This window comes from Chionomys nivalis, chromosome 5, assembly GCF_950005125.1.
Source record: "Chionomys nivalis chromosome 5, mChiNiv1.1, whole genome shotgun sequence".
NCBI lineage: Eukaryota > Metazoa > Chordata > Mammalia > Rodentia > Cricetidae > Chionomys > Chionomys nivalis.
In genome coordinates, this window is record NC_080090.1 from 91,155,523 (window position 1) to 91,169,067 (window position 13,545).

Consider the following 13,545-nt stretch of genomic DNA (forward strand, 5'->3'; position numbering starts at 1 on the left):
TGAATGCACGAAACCTGGTGAGCTGTATACTTCAAATTCATAACTCTTAAGGTATGTGGATTATCCCCCAAAGCTGTGTAAAACAAAGTAGCACAAGGAACTCTATACTGGCTAAATCTAATATTATTTATATGTTGCATTATTTTAACCCCTGGTTGGCTGATACTCAGTATATAGCCTTGACTGGCCTTGATATTTCCATCCATCTTCCTGTTTCATAAGGAACATACTTTATGAAAAGTGAATCGAGTACTGTGCTTCATTTCATAATGAAATCTAATGAGTTTCTTCCAGCTCGAATATATTTTACTCCACAAAGACTTTCAAACACAAAAAATCATTTAGATAACCAAGAAAGTATGCATGGAAGGGATGAGAACACTGGTTAAAATAAACTAGTTATTAAAATGTTCTATTTCCGTCAGGTATAATGGCATGACCCTGTAGTTCCAGCTACTTGGATGAGGGGGATGGGAGGAGTTACAAGGATTGTTTGCGCTCAGTAGCTCCAGATCAGCCAGGGCAACAGGGCAACATCATCTTAAAATATAAACAAATACACAAACAATGCGTGGTAGAGTACTTAACACCACATGGAAACTCTGAGTTTCATCTCCAGCGCTACCAAAATTAAAATCAAAACCCAAAAAGCCTTACTTCTCAAAACTTAAATTTTTTATCTTTTTAATATTTTTATTTATTTGTCTAGGATTTTTGGAGACAGGGTTTTTCTGTGTAACAGCCTTTGCTGTCTTGGAACTCTCTATGTTGGCCAGGCCTCAAACTCACAGAGACCTCTGCCTCCCAAATGCTGGATTAAAGGTGTGTGCCACAATACTAGGTGCAAATTCTTAAAAGCTTTTTAAATAGCACAGCCTAGTTCCCAACTTTAATTATGTACTTATTAGTTTTTTGAGACAGGATTTCTCTGTAGCTTTGGAACCTGTCCTAGAACTCTGTAGATCGAACTCACAGAGATCCGCCGGCCGCTGCCTCCAGAGTGCTGGAATTAAAGGTGTGCACCAACACCGCCGGAGTGTATTTTAAGTTTTAAATAACTGTAGGTTCACAGGAAATTGAAAACAAACAAAAACAGTATAGTAAAATCTAAAATGTACCATTCATTTAGCTTCCCCTAATACCGTAACAAGAATACCTTTTACTATCAAAGCTACTTTTTTAGCTATTTATTTAGTTTAAAACCTTACTTACTTACTACGTAGTGAGTGTCAGGCCAGCCACGGGCTACAAAGGGAAACCCTGTTTCAAAACCACAACCCCAAACCAAAAAACAAAGCAAAACCACACTCAAGACTTATCTGAGAGTGTGGTGATGTACAATTCTATGAAATGTATAGGTTAATTTACCAACAACCACCATAATCGAGATACAGAGCTGTTTCACCACTACACCCTTCCCCATCATCATCCATCACCATCCCAACTTTATCTTTCAAGAATGTTATATAAACGGAACCATATGGCATACAACCTTCTAAGATTTTTTTTTAAGTTTTCCTATTTTCCAAGATGCTGCTGTACCAATAGCTTGCCCCCTTTATTGCTGCACAGTACTCCATGCCTAGAATGCTATGGATATATCAGCTTAACTTACTCAGTGAGGATCACTGGGGTTATTTCCAGAAAACAACTACTCAATTACTTTTTTAAAACAACAATTCTGTAACATGGAAGTTCCTTTTTCAAGACTAAAAAAAAAACCCAAACCAAACCAAACAAAAAAAAAAAAAAAAAAAATGAGGAGGGGGGACTAACACTTGTTTAAGCTATTTCTTGCAGAAAATTTTAATTTCACATTAAAACTTTTTATTTAGGCCGGGCGTGGTGGCGCATGCCTTTAATCCCAGCACTCGGGAGGCAGAGGCAGGCGGATCTCTGTGAGTTCGAGACCAGCCTGGTCTACAGAGCTAGTTCCAGGACAGGCTCCAAAGCCACAGAGAAACCCTGTCTCGAAAAACCAAAAAAAAAAAAAAAAAAACAAACTTTTTATTTAAATTTCTTATATTCTAGATCTTCCCTTACTATGATGACCATCAAGAAGAACCTGCAGTTGATTAAATTTCTACCTCTACAAGGTGGCACCTGAGTGTAGTTATGGAGCCCCTTTCATGTAGAAGACGGGCTAGTAAAGCTACCTGCACAGCTAGTCTGCAAAGGCAGCTTCGCTCTGTCACTCGGTAAACTAAAACCAGCAGAAGTCAAATGGTTGAACTTCCCCTACACTAGACTTCAGATAACTGCCTCTCAAGGTCAGGAATACAAACAATTTCTCAATTTAATTTCTTTTGGAAGGAAATTATAGCAAGTTGTGGATGACATAAGTTAAGAAGGCCAAAGAAGTACCCTTTAAAAATGCTAAGTGACCTAGTATTTACAGAATAAGAGGTTCAAAACATACAATTTGTCTGGAGAAGTGAGTTTACGGTCAAAATTAAGACAAGAGGTCACAGAGGCTGGAGAGATGGCCCAGTGGGGTAGGAGCACTGGCTGCTCTTTCAGAGAAACTGGATTCAAATCCTACCACCACATGGCAGCTCACAACAGTCTATAATTCAAGTTCCAGATGATGTCTTCTAAAGTCTGAGGGCACCAGGCATACAAGAGGTACACAGACAAATGCAGGCAAAATATCCACACACCGAAAGTATTAGTAAATAATTTTTTAAAAGGCACCCATCTGCCAACTAATAAAGCAAAGAACAAAATAAAATGTAAGGAGATGTTTAATGCAACGTATGTGAAGATTAACGACAGCAAAATACTAAAAACCTGAAAAAAATCAAATTGCTGGGAAAGCCAGGCGAGAACTAGCTCTGAACCAGGGTTTAGTATGTCATGTCACTTGTCCGTTGGTGACTAATTAAACCATATTTTGGAGATTACACATATTCATATGTAGGCTAACACAAATACAAGCAAATTTGTTCAATTTTGTTTAATTTGTACTTTATATGAGAACCAAAGTTAATTTGATAGAAATTTCATTTATGTTATTTGATGCATGACATGTATTACTGATAAAAGATTACAGTGAACCTCAAGGATTATGTGAAAGACAATTTAATATTTTTTAAGTTTAATATTACCAGGAAAAATGGACTCATTTCCTTTTCTTTCATCTGCCATGTCAATTTATTACCTAAAGCTGTAAGTACATCATTCTTCCTATAGATAAGAGTGACTATAGACACATCACTCGTTCTGTGGTTTGCAACAGGAGCAAAATTTTCATTCCCATTCATAACCACACCTCTGTGACATATGACTGCTGGACATTGTACAATAGTTCAATAGTGTTAATAAGAAAGTTTTCTATTCAAGTAGGTACAGTATATTACAGACTCATTAAGTCTTTAGCATGATTTGTATAACACTTAAAAAAAAAAACTATCAGCCGGGCGGTGGTGGCGCACGCCTTTAATCCCAGCACTCGGGAGGCAGAGGCAGGCGGATCTCTGTGAGTTCGAGACCAGCCTGGTCTACAAGAGCTAGTTCCAGGACAGGCTCCAAAACCACAGAGAAACCCTGTCTCGAAAAACCAAAAAAAAAAAAAAAAAAAAAAAAAAAAACTATCAACCCTTACTAAACTTCCTTACTTCTGAGAATTAAAGGTTAATATTAACACAAATGACTATAACAGGATTGCCCCCCCCCCCCCCACTTGAGACTGGGTTTCTCTGTATATCCTTGGCTGTCCTGGAACTTGATCTGTAGACCAGGCTGGCCTCGAATTCAGAGATTCATTTGTCTCTGCCTCCCAAGGGCTGGGACTATAGCTATATATTTTAAAACACCAACTGAAAAGAAAATTTCTTTTGGTAAGTCCCCTTAGAGAAGAACCCAAGTACCATTTGGCTGTTCAGATGCTGTCAACCTTGGCTATCACTGCCATCAACACTTCACAACACAACTGTTCGCTTGCTAATCTAAAATTGCCTCAACTGCACAAACTCCAAGGACACCTTTATTGTGTGAAAACCCACTATATTTTCAAAACAGCTGGGGAACAGAAAGGAACATGTTATTTCAAAGAAAAGAAACATTCAAGGACTGCTAACAATGGGCTGAAACTAAAGAGCAAGGACTTCGCTTATTAGCAAAGAATCTGCTAGAATGTGTGAGGTGAGATGTTCAATCCCCAGCACTGAGGAAAACAACAAAAACCCAAAACCAAACCAACAAATATGAAGAGCACAAAGCAACAGTCTGGTATGGTCATATAAATTCGAATAACTTGCTCAACTTTAATTTTGTATCAAAGAGGCACTTGCCTTCCCTGGCAGCACAAGGGCTAGGATAGCAACTGTAAACTAGATCTTGAAACATATTAACCATTTAGACAATATCATAACACTTAACTACTACAACACAAAATAAATTGTTATTATGGGTAATCTATTTGAAATACATTTCAAAAACAGAAATTTTAAAACAAAAGAAAAAAAATCTTGTAAAAATTCTCTTAGGTACCCAATGACTATTTCTCATGTAGTTTCTGTTTAAAAAAAAAAAAAAATAGCTAGAGGCCAGCAAGATGGCTAAGTGCATAAAGGCACTCCACTTTCAAATCTGATTGCCTGAGTTCAATCCCAGAGACCAACATGATACAAGGGCAGAAATGACTTCCGCAGATTGTACCACTGTCTTCTACCTCCCAAGATGTGCTATGGCAGTTGTGTGTGTCACCCACTAAGTAAATGTAATAAAACAAACAAAAATGGCTATAAGCTATTATTTTAGGTCATTGTGTATGTTAACGCTCCTACAATACTCAACAGCAGAAGAAATTTTGAGGCTAAAGCAATACCCTGTGCACATGAACAACAAATTCATTCTCTAAATATGAAAATAAATGAGAAAACAAAAATTAAATTTAATGTAATAAAATAACTATGTATGAGAAACAATCCTAGTAACTTTATATATTCTCTATCTAGGCCTCTCAACTCCATAGATTAAGCATTATCCTCCCCCGTTATACAGATGAGGAAACCTAACAGAGACTCACAAAAGGATCCTACAACTAGTAAAAGAATGTAGTCTCCTGTATTTTCATCAGTTCTTCCCTGCAAAGAATTCATGAGACCTAAAAATATCATTGCATAAATTACCAGTTAATTATCAGGTTCTGAGAAATATGCTAGGCAATGTATAAGAACTTCACAGAAGAGCTAAGGGAACTAATCTTCCAAAGCTATGTACTACATTTAAAAAAATAATAACACACAAGCAGATTACTTCTTGATCCAAATTAATGGATCTATTTCACTTCAGTACCTACTTGCATTATTTTAAGAATATGGCAGATTCCTAAGATACTATAGACTTCTCCGACCCTGAAGAAATAGTCTATCAGTCAAAGAGCAGACTTCTCAGTTTACTCTAGAAACTAGTAAATCTTAGAAATGGGGTGGTCTGTAGTCATTATATTATAGATTATCAGATTCATTAAGTTATACTTTCCTAAGCCAAAAACAGTGGAACTTGAAAAGATGAGCACACTATCAAAGCCTGATACAATTATAAGAAAACTCCCTAAAATATAGCTAAAGACGAAAAATTTTAATAATGTTTGTTCAGTTAAATGTGTAGCTACATGAACTTTATTGAGGCAAGTATTACAAAAAGGGACTTCCAGTTTGATTTGAATCATCTTTTTAATGACACAGTGCTCTTGAAATCAATGACATTTAAATTTAAGGAGTTTCTTTAGCTGGGTGGGGGTTTTACTCCTCCATAATCCCAGCACTTGGGAGGCAGAGGAAGATGGATTTCTGTGAGACCAGCCTGGTCTACATAAAGAGTTCTAGGACAGCCAAGGCTACAGAGAGACCCTGTCTGGAACACCATGCCCCCAAAGGTGAGTGTGTGTGTGTGGGGGGGGGGCACAGATTCTTTAAACTCACCCATTCCAACTACAATCTTAGTGTTGGGGTATCCGTTTCTGTGCATATTCATTCATACTGGAACTTCATTTTTTCCTCTTCAGAAATTCAACTTATTTAATTAAACCTTACTGGTTTGAAAGATACCTCTTCACCTCTAGCTAGTTTAGAAGGCTTGCTATCTCAGGGCCCAAATCGTAGGGGTCACAACAGCCAGGCCCAATTTGTCTATCTATAAAAGCAAGTTCAAACAACAGTGACACCCTCTTGCACGTAATCAGCACAACAACAACAACAAAAAAGAAAACAAACAAAGCAGAAATGAGAAAAAAAAAACTTCCAATACACAGGGATGGAAAGGGGGGAGGGGAGTGAACAACATCATAACGTCCCTGTAGGACCATGAGCGACCAAGGCCCTGACAGTCATTTAACTTTCTTGCTAATTTCTCCACTATGTTTTTTTCTCGCAGCACAGGCTCAACGAGCTGTTTCCTTATCGGCGAGGGTGACAAATCCCCGGAGCGGGGCTACCAGCCCTGGGCATCTGCGCCGGGCCACGGAAAACAGCTACACGAACGGCCCCAGCTCCGGCCCGGCCTGGCTGTGGCTGCTTCTCCCCTCGGTCCTTTCCGGATCTGCGGGGCTCACGAGAGCAGCAGCTGCATCAGGGACGCTCGGGGAACCTGTCCCCAGTTCCCCCGCTAGGCCTCAAGGGGTTGGCGCTGCACATGGCCCCCGGCGGGCCGGCGGGCACGGCGCGGTGGGAGCAGCGGGCGGGCTCGCCACCGAACCCCACGACCCCCGACGGGGTGGCGAGAGGGACGCTGGCTCCTCAGCGCGTCGCTCGCTGGCTGCCTGACTCTCCCGCTCCGTTAGCGCTACCGGTCGGCGGGCGGGGGAGGGGAGCAAGCGCGTTATTCCCGGGACGCCGCGGGGGAGGGGACGACATCGCTTACCCGCGTTACTGAGGAGAAGGAGCAGGAGGAGGCGGCGTGAGCGCGGCGTGGCGGGGCGACGGCGGGGCCGGCTGGTTGCAAGGAAGAGTCTCACGGAAGGGAATTAACCCCATCACCAGCCCGGACACCGGCTCCAGCGGCAGCCGCGGCGGCAGGATCCCGCCCCTTCCCACCACGCACTAGCCCCGCCTCCCCGTTCGCGGTGACGGGTAGCCGGTTCCCTCATACGCTGGGTGAACACTGAGTGACATAATGTTTATCCAATCGTAGTTTGAAAAACCACTTTAGCCCCACCCCATTATCACTGCGGGGCCGCGGGAGAACTGGGCTAAGTCTATCTCCAGCCCCCAAAGAGAAAGAACCAATCCTAGGCAAGTGATCGTTCTTGAAGGACGCAATAGACAACCAATGATGAAGCTGGGAGGACAGCCATTTTGCCCACTTGTGAAAGAACCACCTTTTCCCACGAGTAAGGACCGTGAGGTAGACTAGTTCCGGGAGATTTTAGTCACTGGATATATGGAAGGCAGCTATATTTCTTCAGGGAATATTTGTAGAGCTCCTCAGGAGGAAAGGAGAATTTTGTCCGTCTTGTGGGAGATGTGGGGAAGGCTTTAAGGATGTGGCTCCTCCCCTTAGCGGTAACGGGTTCCAAGCGGAACACCTGGTTTCTCCAGTCTTAGTGGTGGAGGGCAGGACTGCGGGGGTGCTTTGGCTTGTGGAACTACAGTTCCCAAGATGCTTCGCGACGCCCCCGAGCAGTTTCCTCCTCTTGCTTCCTGTCGCGTCTCATGGGAATTGTAGTTCTTGAGATGTTACCACGCGCCCTTCTTGTCCAAATGGGTAGGGGTAAAGTTTTGAATAATTTGGACTTTCGAATGAGGTCGCAAGGTTTTCTTCAGGTCTTTTCGCCTTACTGAAAGAGGAGAGAAAATATAAAAGAAGGGTGGGCAGTTTTCTCGGAGCTCCACAGGGTTTTAGAGTGCTGATATTTGAACTCACCCACTGGCAGGTCGCTTCCTGACGTCACTTCCGCCTAGACGAGGACACTTGCAAAAACCTTGGCGGGAGTTGCAGATTCTCAAATTAGCACACCAGTATTGGCGGCCTGGGAGTGCTGTGTGGGGCAAGAGGTGGGATATTGAGTATATTTTAGTTGCGTTTTAAGAAAAAAGTGGGTAAGAGTCGTCGTGGCTCATGCCTATCACAGCAAGAAGCCGAAAGATCGACGCGAGTTCACAAGCTGCGCTACAAAGTGAGTGTTAGAATAGCTGGGACTGCAGAATTGACCTTGTCTAACACCACACACACACACACACACACACACACAGAGAGAGAGAGAGAGAGAGAGAGAGAGAGAGAGAGAGAGAGAGAGAGAGAGAGGTGAGATGACATGAGTGTAATTTCCGAGCCCCTAATGTAATTTCCTATCCTGCTTTTTATTTCTGCGGACCCATTGTTTATCAGTTTCGCTCACTAGTAAGATTGCACCTCTTTTGAGTTGTAGAGGGCCCTTTAATTTGCTTTTATCCACTGAACATGAAGCAGCGGGGGTTTGTATCTTCAGTTTGACTGGAAGGACTTCAAAGTCCTGAGCTAATTCCTCCTATTTATACAAACACTCTCCAGAAGTTGCCTTTAAAGGAAGAAAGCTCAGGGTTGTTAGACTAATGGAATGGTCCTGTTGCCATTCTGGTTTTGAGTAACCCATTCATAATATTAAGTGGCGGTCAGGTGACTCCTGTAATACTCAAGTGACCAAAAGACATCATCAAGAAGGCTTCAGAATTCACAGCCTAGTAAACTTAGCAAATGAGGCATGCCAGACTGCTCACCTCAAGTCTGATGCCCTTCAGAGTCTCTCCCATCATTTTACTGGAGACTTGGTCTTACAACTTTTCTTGTAAATATTTATTGAACACTTACACTAGTAGTGAGTGTACCAGACTTAAAGGGTTCAACAACAGTGCAGAGAAAGGTAAGGTTTTTTTTTAATGTTTGTTGTTTAAAAAGCGTGAGGAAGAGAAAGATTAAACAAAATGTCTTCTAATATCTCCTTAAATCCAGCATCTTCAAAGTCCTGATTTGTGTGTTGATTTGGTTTTCTTTTTGCTTTTTACTTTTAAATTTAAAATTAAAAAATGATTGTCTATTTCCATTATTTTTATTGAAGTTCTATCAAGTTTGTGTCCTGGTACTCATAAGAGGTGTTTAACACATGAATGAAACTCTTAACTAGTGCAATCCTAGATACAGAAATATATCTGTAACTTGCATACACCCAAAGCAGTCTTACTTCCTGTTTGGTTTTGTTTTTCAGGACAGAGTTTCTCTGTGTAACGGCTCTAGCTGTGCTTTCTGTTTGTTAAGGGGGAAAAAGTCTTTGTTTTTTAATGTGATACTTTGGCATGTGTGAGTGTGTATGTGTGTGTTAATGAACTCATTACTGTTGACAGGGTTTTCTGTTGACACCAGGTCCTTCTGTGTTAGCCACACCACTCACGACTGTTTAGTCCCAAATAAACACACAGGGGTCTACATTTATTATAAACTGACTGGCCTAGTAGCTCAGGCTTCTTATTAACTCTTATAACTTATATTAGCCCATAATTCTTGTCTGTGTTAGCTATGTGGCTTGGTACCCTTTTTGGCAAGGCAGTCACATCTTGTGTTCTCTTCCTCTGGGTGATGACTGCAGACTCAAACTTCCCTCTTCCCAGAATTCTCTTTGCCCTGCCTGTACTTTCTGCCTGGTTGTCCCACCTCTACTTCCTGGCTTGGCTATTGGACAATTAGCATTTATTTAAAATACAAGTCACAGGGTAGAGACCATTGTCCCACAGCACAGAACCTCCGGTACAATCTGCATATAAAGCAGAAGGTGCCATTGAGCTGCATCGTCCCATTGTGGACTTGGAATTTCTCATGGTGTTTAGCATTATGATCCCTAACTGCTTAGTTGGGCTTTTTCATAAACTCTTCCCTGACCCCTTGATTTCTGTTTCTAAGAGCTTGTTTTATACCTCATACAAATTTAACAGGATCCTGCAGTGTTGAACATTTTGTGACTCGCTTATTTAACTTAATGTCTCCAGAGTTCATCATGTAGGATGTGGTAGGATTTCCTGAATCCCTGGTACTAACACTATGTAAATGAATTCATCTGCTGGTAGGCATTTAGGTTGCTTTTCACTCTTGGCTTTTGTGGCCAGTGCTGCAACTAACATGGGAGTGCAAATTCTTTGTATATGTGTGTGCACAAACTGAACTGTAGACTCTGTGTGGAGCTGTGGTAGTCAGTTCTCTCTTACTGTGTGGGGCAAGAGAGCAAACTCAGGTCACTGGGCTTGGCTGCAGGAATTTTTACCTTCTGAGCCGTCTCGTCTACCCAACTTTTTAAAAGTAGGTTTAGCTGCAGAGCTTCTGTGATCCCTAAATTGTTCTTCAGAAGAAGTATTTCCATTTCCTTTGCTGTAGGACTCTTGGAGAGAACCTGTTTCCCACTTATGTGTGTGATTGTGTATTTGTGGTCTGCAGCTGCACTCACTTGTGCGCGTGCTTGTGGAGACTAGACTTTCACTCTAGGGTGTCTCCTCAATCTCTTCTCCACCATACTTTTTGAGACAGTGTCTCTCACCCAACCTGAAGCTTCCCATATCATCCTGGCTGGCTTAGGAACTGCCAGGACCCTGTTGTCCTTGATATACCCCACCCACCTCAGTGCTTGGGTTATAGTTTAATTTTATATGGGTTCTGGAGGTCTGAATTCAGGACCTCAGACTTGTACAGCAAACATGTTACCCACTGAGCCATTTCCTGAGCCCCATTTCCTGTCTCTTTACTCTGTCTAGTCCGATTATAAAGTGATGACTCATTAATGCAATTTGTATCTATTTGAATCCCCCTGGTGCTGAATATGCTTTATATGTATATTGCCTGTTGATGTATAGTTTCTTTTAAGAAGCCTATTACTGTCCTAGCATCATAATCATTTTAAAGAAATACTTCAGTTTTTTCACATATTTGGGGAATCTTTTACTCACATTTAAAATTTTCTTTTTAACTTTTAAATGCTGGGTTTTTTCCCCTGAAATGAGTTTAAATAATTACTTTAGTGTTCAAATCTAACAGTCTTTCCCCCCTCCCCCAGACAATTTCTTTGTGTTGCTTTGGTGCCTGACCTGGAACTCGCTCTGTAGACCAGGCTGGCCTTGAACACACAGAGATCCACCTGCCTCTGCTCCCGAGTGCCACCACTGTCTAGCTTCATTCTTTTGTAGTGTCTATCTGTGGTGTCAAAAGTAATTTCCTCTCTCCGGTGTACAAAAAAAAAAAAAAAAAAGAAAAGTATCGTTAATTTTTTCCCATTTTTTTTTCTAGTTACTTATATTGTTTTTTGGTTTAAAGAACACAATTGGGATTGTTTTGTAAGGTGCTGGGAATTTAACAGGTCTTCAGCTTTCTGTCACTGAGCTAGCTTTTGGTCTTGTTTTTAGATCATCCTCAAGTAGCCTTAAACTCTCTATGTAGCTGATGTTGACCTTGAACTCCCATCCTCCTGTCTCTACCTCCCTAGTGCTAGCGTTACAAGCACGTGCTATGCCCTCCTTAAATATTGTCAGATGAGTGATGATCTGGAAGCAATGCTGTAGGATGGAGAAGTTCAGACTTTTACATCAGACCAGTCTAAGCCCTGGACTCGGTGTCATCACCAGTCAGTTCTAAGACTTGTGTAAATTACTTATTAGTCCAAAATCTCAATTTCAACATGCAGATAACAGTATTTTGTCGGCCAGTGAAATGGCACAGTGGATAAAGGCACTTACTGCCAAGGCTGAGGACCGGGATAAGTCTCTGATCCCTACACAGATGTTACAGCGCTCTCAAGGGCACACACACATACACACACACACACACACACCACTGGATAAATAAATGTTAAAAATAAATGCTTTGTAAGTTGCTTTGAGAATGCAGAGATTTTATAAAATGCGTCAGCGTAGTGCCTACATGGAAGAGATTAATTGTCCAGTAAGTGGGAGTTGATGTGTTGATGGTATATTGGTGAGCATAGCGGCCTTCCAGTAAATGGGAGTTGTTTTATCTTTCTTCTGAAAACAGTTGCCTATGGAATGAAAGGTATCTTTGCTTTTAAAGTAATTGACATTTGATATAGCAGCTTAGGAAGCCTTGTGATAAACAAGTCAGAAAATATTATGTAATTCTATTGCAATTGATATGCTATTATATAATATTAAATTTTGCCAATTGAACATCCCAATTTATTAGATTTAGGATTTAGTTTACTGATGACCTATAAATATAGTTGTATCAGGGCTGGAGGGTAGTTTAGTACTGGTTCTAATCTTAATCCCTCTGCAAAATGCACTAACGTATTATAATTGAATTTAGTGTATATTTTGTATATACTACAGTGACTTCTACTTATAAGCATGCAGAGCACTGTACTTGTCTCTTAGTTCCCCCTGCCGCATCTCTCGTGAACTCTAGTTGCACACTAGCACTGTGCACGCCTATGGCCACAATTTATAGCTTCTCATCCCTAGACCCTCTCCTACCTCTGGACCCAGCATGGACCTCCTAACCTTTGTTGTTATTGTTGTGGTGGTGGTGGGTTTTTTGTTGTTGTGGTGGTGGTTTTTGTTGTTGTTGGTGGTGGTTTGTGTGTGTGTTTCAAGACAGGGTTTCTCTGTAGCCCTGGTTCTCGTTGAATTCACTCTGTAGACTAGGCTGACCACGAACTCAGAGATCTGTCTCTGCCTCTCTGGTGCTGGGATTAAAGCCTGTCCTTTAAAACTTTCAAGAGACAAATAATAGTGACTACTTAGTGCCAGGAACTTCTGGGTGTTTAACATTAGTAAACAAAACAGAAAGAAATCTTGAGTTGCTGGGTTCACCTACTTCAGAGGTTGCTGCACCAGAAGGATCACAAACTCAAGGTCAGCCTGGTTGATTTAGTCAGACCGTGTCTAGAAATAAAAAGTAAAAGTCTGGAGATACAGCTCAGCCGTATAGTGCCTGTTTAGCATGCACAAGGAAGAGAATTAATTAAAAGAATTCTACTAAATCTTTTTTTCCCCAAATTTTCCTAGACAATAACTGTTGTTTTTTTTCTTTTCTTTTCTTTCTTTCTTTCTTTCTTTCTTTCTTTCTTTCTTTCTTTCTTTTTTTTTTTTTTTTTGAATTTTCGAGACAGGGTTTCTCCATAGCTTTTTGGTTCCTGTCCTGGAACTAGCTCTTGTAGACCAGGCTGGCCTCGAACTCACAGAGATCCTGCCTCTGCCTCCCGAGTGCTGGGATTAAAGGCGTGCGCCACCACCGCCCCGGCAATAACTGTTGTTTTATTTTATGTGTTGGGACACACACAAAATTCAAAGCAAAACTTAGGCCCTCATTCAATCCTTATTACAAAAAAAGCAAAAACACCAATAAACCCCTGCCTTTATGAAGCTATGTCCAAACTAAGAGAAATAAACAGCAAAAGATGTAAACTGTATAGTAAGTACTTTGTAAATTCATAGGGGCTATCGAGGAGAAAAAAAGTGAGGCGGGGCAGAGCTATGAGGAGTTAAAATCTAAATAGAGTGGTTAAAGTATTTATTGATAAATGATCATTTAGAGGAGTGTGAAGGATGCTGGAAATGGTGGCTCAGATCAGAT

At 41.2% G+C, this 13,545-nt stretch overlaps 2 protein-coding genes across 8 annotated transcripts in view; one reads left to right on the forward strand and one right to left on the reverse strand.

Annotated features, from left to right (window-relative positions):
• Positions 1 to 7,029, reverse strand: part of R3hdm1 (R3H domain containing 1) — a 136,165-nt gene extending 129,136 nt beyond the window's left edge. For all 6 annotated transcript variants that reach the window (XM_057770271.1, XM_057770269.1, XM_057770267.1 and 3 more), the window contains exon 1: positions 6,865 to 7,029. The gene's annotated coding sequence lies outside the window, so the exon portion shown is untranslated. The remainder of the gene's footprint in view (positions 1 to 6,864) is intronic.
• Positions 7,030 to 7,932: 903 nt separating this feature from the next.
• Positions 7,933 to 13,545, forward strand: part of Zranb3 (zinc finger RANBP2-type containing 3) — a 162,927-nt gene continuing 157,314 nt past the window's right edge. For both annotated transcript variants that reach the window (XM_057770825.1, XM_057770827.1), the window contains exon 1: positions 7,933 to 8,119. The gene's annotated coding sequence lies outside the window, so the exon portion shown is untranslated. The remainder of the gene's footprint in view (positions 8,120 to 13,545) is intronic.